General features: G+C 47.4%; 1 non-coding gene across 1 annotated transcript; it reads right to left on the reverse strand.

Moving 5' to 3' along the window:
* Positions 1 to 7,587: 7,587 nt before the first annotated feature.
* Positions 7,588 to 7,659, reverse strand: trnae-cuc (transfer RNA glutamic acid (anticodon CUC)). The gene has a single exon. It is a non-coding gene; the product is annotated as a tRNA-Glu (tRNA).
* Positions 7,660 to 8,274: the final 615 nt, after the last annotated feature.

Consider the following 8,274-nt stretch of genomic DNA (forward strand, 5'->3'; position numbering starts at 1 on the left):
TCACCACAGTCTTGGTTTAGAGCAAACGTTCTTCATCAGGAATGAAGGTTGGTCCAACGGGGCTGAGAGATAATTGGGAAGAGGATGGGGATGGAGGGGAGGTTGCTGTGAATGAAATAGGTCGATGGAGGTGCTGATTTATCGTGAGAGGTAAGACAGGAAGGTGGAGCGAATAGGTGGGAAGCAAGATGAAAATGTAGGACAGCTCAAGAGGCCAATGCCGAGTTGGAAGGTTGGATCTGGGACAAGGCGCGTGGTGTGGGAGTGAGGGTGAGGGGAAATATGGAAACTGGTGAAATCGACATTGATCCCATGGGTCCCAAGGCGAAAGATGAAGTGTTCTTCCTACAAGCGTCAGGTAGCTAGGGCTTGGAGGGGGATGGGGCACAGGACTTGAATGCGCTTGACGGAGTGGGAGGGGAAGTTAAAGTATTCAGCCACAGGGCGCTGGGGTCATTTCGGTTTGGAGTCCTAGAGCTGTTCCCTGAAATGTTCTGCAAGTTGGCATCCAGTCTCCCCAATGTGGCAGAGCAATGGACATATAAATAAATCTTACAAACAAATTGTATAAATTTTAGCATGCCAGAGTTATTATCTTTAATGAAGATAATGAAAATATTTATAAAATTAGTGACTGTTTGAAACGGTTTGTTGGTCAGGCTCAACTCATCCCCTTCAAATGAGACAATGCCATTGATAGCGGTGAACTGCTCTTTTTGCTGTAAAATCAGAAGTTCTTGATTTATTTTCACAACTCACTGGTATTCACACCTGCACATTCAATGTCAAACTCTGACATCAGAAATGAAATTACACCATTAATTTTGACTTACAACATTCGAACAAACAAATTAATAGCACACGGTGAATACCAAGTCTGATGAATACGAAATCAAATTTGATCAAAAAAAATACAATCAAGATGTAAGATAAGAAATGGGGAAAGGGCAGAAGGCAAGAAATGCAGCATCAAAGAAGGTACTCCTCCAGGGAGTGTATTTTACCAACTACAACTGCTAAATATAAACAAACACTCTGACATGATCCTCCGGTTTTAATGTGAACCAAAGCCCCATACAGTAGGTACCATTCAAATAAGTTAATAGAGACAAGCCTGGAGCAAATCCAGCCTCCAGTTGGGCCCCACTTTTGGAGCTCGGAGCTTCCTCCAGCCCCAGGGGGTTGTTGAGCTCCTGGGCTCCAGCTGCCACTGCCACTCCTCTACTGAAGAAGCTTTGGGAAGCAGATGCAAAGGCAAGATACAGAACAGAGCACCTTTGCCAAGGAAAGCAGCTTATGGAGACATTGAGCAATAGCATCACATGGTTTTGACCAATCGACCTCTGGGTTATGTGCCCAGCACACTCATGCTGCACTACTCTGCTTCGGTGCTCCCAGTCGCTGGATTGTGGATCAGTTTAAAGTCGATCCTATATCTCTGATAACATCACTACACAAAGCAGTGAAGAAAGGTTTAGGCACACTAACCTTCATCAGTTAGGGAATTGAGTATAGATGTTGGCAAGATATAGTGTAGTTACACAGGACATTGATGAGGCCGCACCTGGAATATTGTGATCAGTTTTGGTCCCCTCGGTACCGTGTGACTTCTGACATCTTCAACTCTGGGTTTGTGTTGAACTTGATAGGATATTTTGTCCAACTCAGCATGTTTAAACAGTATCGCTCGGAGGGAGTCATTTGAAACATTTGAGGAGGTGAGCTCAACAAGATTGAAGTATTCAAAGTTACTTGGACTCTCTTTTAAACTTACATCAGGACCAGTAGTCAGAGACACATACAACATGGAAATAAAGCCTTCAGTCCAACTTTTCCATGCTGACCTGATATCCTAAATTAATCTAGTCCCATTTGACAGCACCTGACCCATATACTCTGGTAGCTCATTTCATGTATGTACCACCCTCTGCATGAAGACGTTGTCCCTTTAATATATTTCGCCTCTCACCCTAAACCTATGCCCTCTAGTTCTGGAGTCCTCCATCCCAGGGAAAATACCTTGTCTTTTACCCTGTCCATCCCTCTCATGAATTTGTAACCTCTATTAGGTCACTCCTCTGCCTCCGATGCTCCAGTGAAAACAGCCCCAGCCTATTCAGACTCTCCCTGTAGCTAAAACCCTCCAAACCCCAGCAACATTCTGTAAACCGTTTCTCATAGAGAAGTCAACGTTTCAGTCCTGAAGAAGGGTTAATACCCAAAATGCTGACTACTCCACATCCTGGTGCTGCCTGGCTTGCTGTATTCTCCCAACCTCCTGCTTGCCTACTTCAGGTTGCAATATGTAGTGCCTCAGTGGTTACCACTGCAGCCTCACAGCACCAGGTACCCAGGTTTGATTCCAGCCAGTGAGGAGTTTGCACATTCTCCCAGTGTCTGCGTGTGTTTTCTCTGGGTGGTCCTGTCCAAACATATGCAGGTCTGAGGTTTGATGAAGGCCTTCCTGCACTTAGAGCAACTGAACAACCTCTCCCCCCTGTGGATCCACCAGTGGGCCAGCAGGTCAGAAGAAAGAGCAAAGCCCATCCTGCACTCGGGGCAGAAGAACGCCTCTCCTCGGTGTGGACCCACTGGTGTCTCAGCAGGTGGTAAGAACTGCTGAAAGCCATCTGGCACTCAGGGCATGAGAACAGCCGTCCCGGGTGTGGACCAATTGGTGCGTCCGCATGGCAGAGGAATCACTAAAGGCCTTCCCGCACTCAGGGCAGCAGAAGGGCCTCTCCTCTCTGTGGACTCATTGGTGCTTCAGAACCCTTTCAAATTTCACAATATCCTTCTGATAGGAGGGAGACCAGAATTGCACACAATATTCCAAAAGTTTTCCACAATATTCCAGTGTCCTGTCCAGCCACAACGTAACTTACCAACTCCAATACTCAAGTCAGAGGATTGCGGAAGTTTTAAAACTCACAAAATAAAATAGCAAAAAATGGAAGGACAAACCGAATTTTTGACGTCAACTTGGAAGCATCATTGAGAAATCGGCGGACTGGGTTTATTAGGTACCTGTTCTCCTTAAATACACTATGTACATCTTTCTCTTCTGCTCTTCGCAGTTTCTCTGTGCTGCAGTGTGTAGTGGCTCGTTGAAATAATGTCCTGATGCAGCTTAATAGAACATAGAACATAGAAAATTACAGCGCAGTACAGGCCCTTTGGCCCTCGATGTTGCGCCGATCCAAGCCCACCTAACCTACACAAGCCTACTATCCTCCATATGCCTATCCAATGTCCGTTTAAATGTCCATAAAGAGGAAGAGTCCACCACTGCGACTGGCAGGGCATTCCATGAACTCATGACTCGCTGAGTCAAGAAGCTACCCCTAACATCTGTCCTATACCTACCACCCCTTAATTTAAAGCTATGCCCCCTCGTAATAGCTGACTCCTTAGGTGGAAAAAGGTTCTCATTGCCAACCCGATCTAAACCCCTAATCATCTTGTACACCTCTATCAAGTCACCCCTAAACCTTCTTGTCTCCAATGAAAAAAGCCCCAAGTGCCTCAGCGTTTCCTCATACGATCTTCCTACCATACCAGGTAACATCCTGGTAAACCTCCTCTGCACTCGTTCCAATGCCTCCACATCCTTCCTATAGTATATCGACCAAAACTGCACACAATACTCCAGATACGGCCGCACCAAAGTCTTATACAACTGCAACATGACCTCAGGACTCCGGAACTCAATTCCTCTACCAATAAAAGCCAGTACGCCATATGCCTTCTTCACAGCACTATTTAGCTGGATGGCAACTTTCAGAGATCTGTGTACATGGCCACCAAGATCCCTCTGTTCATCCACACTCCAAGTATCCGACCATTAGCCCAGTAATCCATCTTCTTGTTACTCTTAACCAAAATTGAACTCCATTTGCCACCTTTCTGACCAGCTCTGCAGCTTAACTATATCTCACTGTAACCTGCCACATCCTTCCTCACTGTCAACAACTCCACTGACTTTCGTATCATCCGCAAACTTGCTCACCCAACCTTCTAGCCCCTCCTCCAGGTCATTTGTAAAAATGGCAAACAGCAATGGTCCCAAAACAGACCCTTGTGGAACACCACTAGTAAATGCACTCCAAGATGAACCTTTACCATCAGCTACTACCCTCTGTCTTCTTCCAGCCAGCCAATTCCTAATACAAACCTCCAACGCACCCTCAATGCCATACCTCCGTATTTTTTGCAGTAGCCTACCATGGGGAACCTTATCAAACGCCTTACTAAAATCCATATACACTACATCTACCGCTTTACCGTCGTCCACCTCCTTAGTCACTTTCTCAAAGAATCCAATAAGGTTTGTGAGGCACGACTGGCCCTTCACAAAACCATGCTGACTATCCTTGATCACATTATTCCTATCCAGATGTTCATAAATCCTATCCCTTACAATTTTCTCTAAGACTTTGCCCACAACAGAAGTGAGACTCACCGGCCTATAGGAACTAGTGTTATCCCTACTCCCCTTCTTGAACAAGGGAACCACATTTGCTATCCTCCAGTCTTCTGGCACTATTCCTGTAGACAACGAGGTTATAAAAATCAAGGCCAATGGGTCTGCAATCTCTTCCCTTGCTTCCCAGAGAATGCTAGGATATATGCCATCAGGCCCAGGGGACTTATCTATTTTCACCCTTTCCAGAATTTCCAATACCTCTTCCCTACATACCTCAAAGCCATCCATTAAAATTAATTGTGACTCAATATTCATATCGGCAACAATGTCCTGTTCCTGAGTGAATACTGATGAAAAGTATTCATTCAGTGTCTCCCCAATCTCTTCGGCCTCCATGTGCAACTTCCCACTACTATCCTTGACTGGACCTATTCCAACCTGAGTCATTCTTTTATTCCTGACATACCTATAGAAAGCCTTTGGGTTTTCCCTAATCCTACCAACCAAGGACTTTTCATGCCCCCTCCTTGCTGCTCTTAACTCTCTCTTCAGATCCTCCCTGGCTACCTTATAACTCTCAATCACCCCAATTGAACCTTCACACCTCATCTTTACATAGGCCGCCCTCTTCGCTTTAACAAGGGATTCCAATTCATTATTAAACCCCGGCTCCCTCACACGACGTTTTCCTCCCTGCCTGACAGGTACATACTTATCAAGGACACTCAATAGTTGCTCCTTGAACAAGCTCCACATCTCGATTGTGCCCTTCCCTTGAAGCCTACTTTTCCAAGCCACGCATCCTAAGTCATGCCTCACCGCATCATAATTTCCCTGCCCCCAGCTATAACTCTTGCCCTGCAGTGCACACGTATCCCTCTCCATCACCAGAGTAAAAATCACCGAATTGTGGTCACTGTCCCCAAAGTGCCCACCTACCTCCAATTCTAACACCTGGCCTGATTCGTTACCCAGAACCAAATCCAGTACGGCCTCACCTCTTGTTGGCCTGTCAACATATTGTGTCAGGAAACCCTCCTGCACACAGTAGATAAACACCGACCCATCTAATGTACTCGAGCTATGGCTTTCCCAGTCAATATCTGGAAAGTTAAAGTCCCCCATAACAACCACCCCATTACTTTCACTCTTCTCCTGAATCACCCTCGCAATCCTTTCTTCTACGTCTCTAGGACTATTAGGAGGCCCATAGAAAACTCCTAACAGGGTGTCCTCTCCTTTCCTATTTCTAACTTCAGCCCAACGCACCTCAGATGGCGAGTGTTCATCCATCGTCCTTTCCACCGCTGTAATACCATCCTTGACAAGCAATGCCACACCTCCCCTTCTCTTACCCCCACCTCTGACCCTACTAAAACATTTAAACCCTGGAACCTGCAACAGCCAATCCTGTCCCTGTTCTACCCATGTCGCAGTAATAGCCACAACATCGAAATCCCAGGCACCAACCCACGCTGCAAGTTCACCTATCTGATTTCGTATACTTCTCGCATTGAAGTATACTTCAATGTCACATTGCTGTTTAGAGGCACCCTCCTTCAAGTTTGATGCCATGCTCCTAATCTCCCTACACTCAAGGTCCTGCACCCTAAAGCTACAGTCTAGGTTCCCATGCGCCTGCAGAGTTAGTTTAAACCCCCTCCCCCAAAGATACCTAGCAAACCTCCCCCCAAGGATACTGGTGCCCCTCAGGTTCAGGTGTAGACTATCCTGTTTATAGAGGTCCCACCTTCCCCAGAAAGAACCCCAGTAATCCGGATACCGGAATCCCCCCCTCCTGCACCATCCCTGTAGCCACGCATTTAACTGTTCTCTCTCCCTATTCCTCGACTCTCTATCACGTGGCACGGGTAACAAACCAGAGACAACAACTCTGTTTGTTCTAACTCTGAGCTTCCAACCTAGCTCCCTGAAAGCCTGCCTAACATCCTCATCCCTCTTCCTACCTATGTCGTTGGTGCCAATGTGGACCACGACTTCGGGCTGCTCCCCCACCCCCTTAAGGACCCGGGAAACACGATCAGAGACGTCACTTTCCCTTGCACCTGGGAGGCAACATACCAATCGTGAGTCTCTCTCGCCCCCACAAAACCGCCTCTCTGGGCCACAAAATATCGAGTCCCCAATAACTATTGGTCTGCTCTTCTCCAACCTTCCATTCTGAGCAACGGGAACAGGCTCCATGCCGAGGCCTGAACCCCATTGCTTACCCCTGGTAAGTCTTCCAACACACAAGTATCCAAAATGGTATACTTGTTCTTGAGGGGAACGACCGCAGGGGGTCGCTGCATTGGCTGCTTTCTACAAGTTCCCCTCACTGTCAACCATCTGTCTGCAATCTTTGGAATTACTACTTCCCTAAAGTTCTGATCTATGACCCCCTCTGCCTCCCGAATGATTCGAAGTTCATCCAACTACAGCTCAAGTTCACGAACACAGTCTTGGAGGAGCTCTTCCTGCAAGTGTAATCAGCAGGGACGACCATGGCACCCCACACCTCAAACATGTCGCAAGAGGAACATTACACTGCCTTCACTACCATCCCACTAAAAGTAACTTCTAAAAAATGCTAGGTCTAAAGAATAGAACCAGCAAAACGCAGCACTTACCTGCTTACCACAACGGGTCTTATTATCAGGTTAGAGGAGGAGGGCGGGTGGGAGGCACTACCCATGTAGTGCCTGGGGTTCCTCTCCTGCGCGCCTTTACAGGGAAAAAAAACCTACCCAGGTAAGCTTGCGCTACACCAGCTTCTGGGTCCGCTCCGCGCTTTTTTCCAAGAAAGGCGCGCAGGCGAGTCCCGGGGATGTGACTTGACTCTCCAGTCTCCCCAATGTTATAGAGATCGCATCGGGAGCAATAGATACAAAAAATTAAATTTAAACTGTTAAACAAACGTAACCGCGTCTACAAACAGGAACTGCCAAACAGCCCTGTCCTGCTCCGCCGAGAGAGTGAGGATTGTTCACTCGTTAAAAGCTGCAGAAACAATCATCCCAACACATGCAAACAAATCCGCATCAGGATGCTATTTCAATGAGCTACATCACTCTGCAGCACCGAGGAACGACGAAGATCAATAAATAACCGTACAGCGCATTTAAGACGATTGGATAGCCCGTCGACCCGCTGAAAACTGCTTCCCTAACCGAGAATCGAACCCGGGCCGCGGCGGTGAGAGCGCCAAATCCTAACCACTCGACCACCAGGGAGACGTAGACCCGTTCCTGTAGCTCTGCTGAAAATTTCCTCTCTGCCCGGGAATCGTACCCGGGCTGCGGCAGTAAGAAGACTTCCACCGATCTCGAGAACATTGGGGAGACGAGAGAGTCAAGTCACATCTCCGCGACTCTCCTGCGCGCCTTTATAGGGAAAAAAGCGCGGAGCGGACCCAGAAGCTGGTGTAGCGCAAACTTACCTGGGGAGGTTTTTTTCCCCTGTAAAGGCGCGCAGAGGAGAGTCCCAGACTCCTTCTGCAGTTTCTGCAGGCACCAAGGAATATGCGCAGTGCTTTGCTGACACCGGCGGTCATGCGCAGTGCTTGCTGACACCGCGGAGCATGCTCAGTATGTAGGAATTTGTTACAATTTTAAAGTTAAAAATCACAAAACACCTGGTTAGAGTCGAACACTAGCTTTCAGAGCGCTGCTCCTTCACCAAGTGACTGTGGAGTATAACATCGTTAGACACAGAATTTATGATCTTATACTCCACCACCGCCTGATGAAGGAGTGGCGCTCCGAAAGCTAGTGCTTCCAAACAAGCCGATTGGACTGTAACCTGCTGTTGTGTGATTTTTAACTTCGTACACCCCAGTCCATCACGGG

The sequence above is a fragment of the Hemiscyllium ocellatum genome (assembly GCF_020745735.1).
Source record: "Hemiscyllium ocellatum isolate sHemOce1 chromosome 27 unlocalized genomic scaffold, sHemOce1.pat.X.cur. SUPER_27_unloc_5, whole genome shotgun sequence".
Taxonomy (NCBI): domain Eukaryota; kingdom Metazoa; phylum Chordata; class Chondrichthyes; order Orectolobiformes; family Hemiscylliidae; genus Hemiscyllium; species Hemiscyllium ocellatum.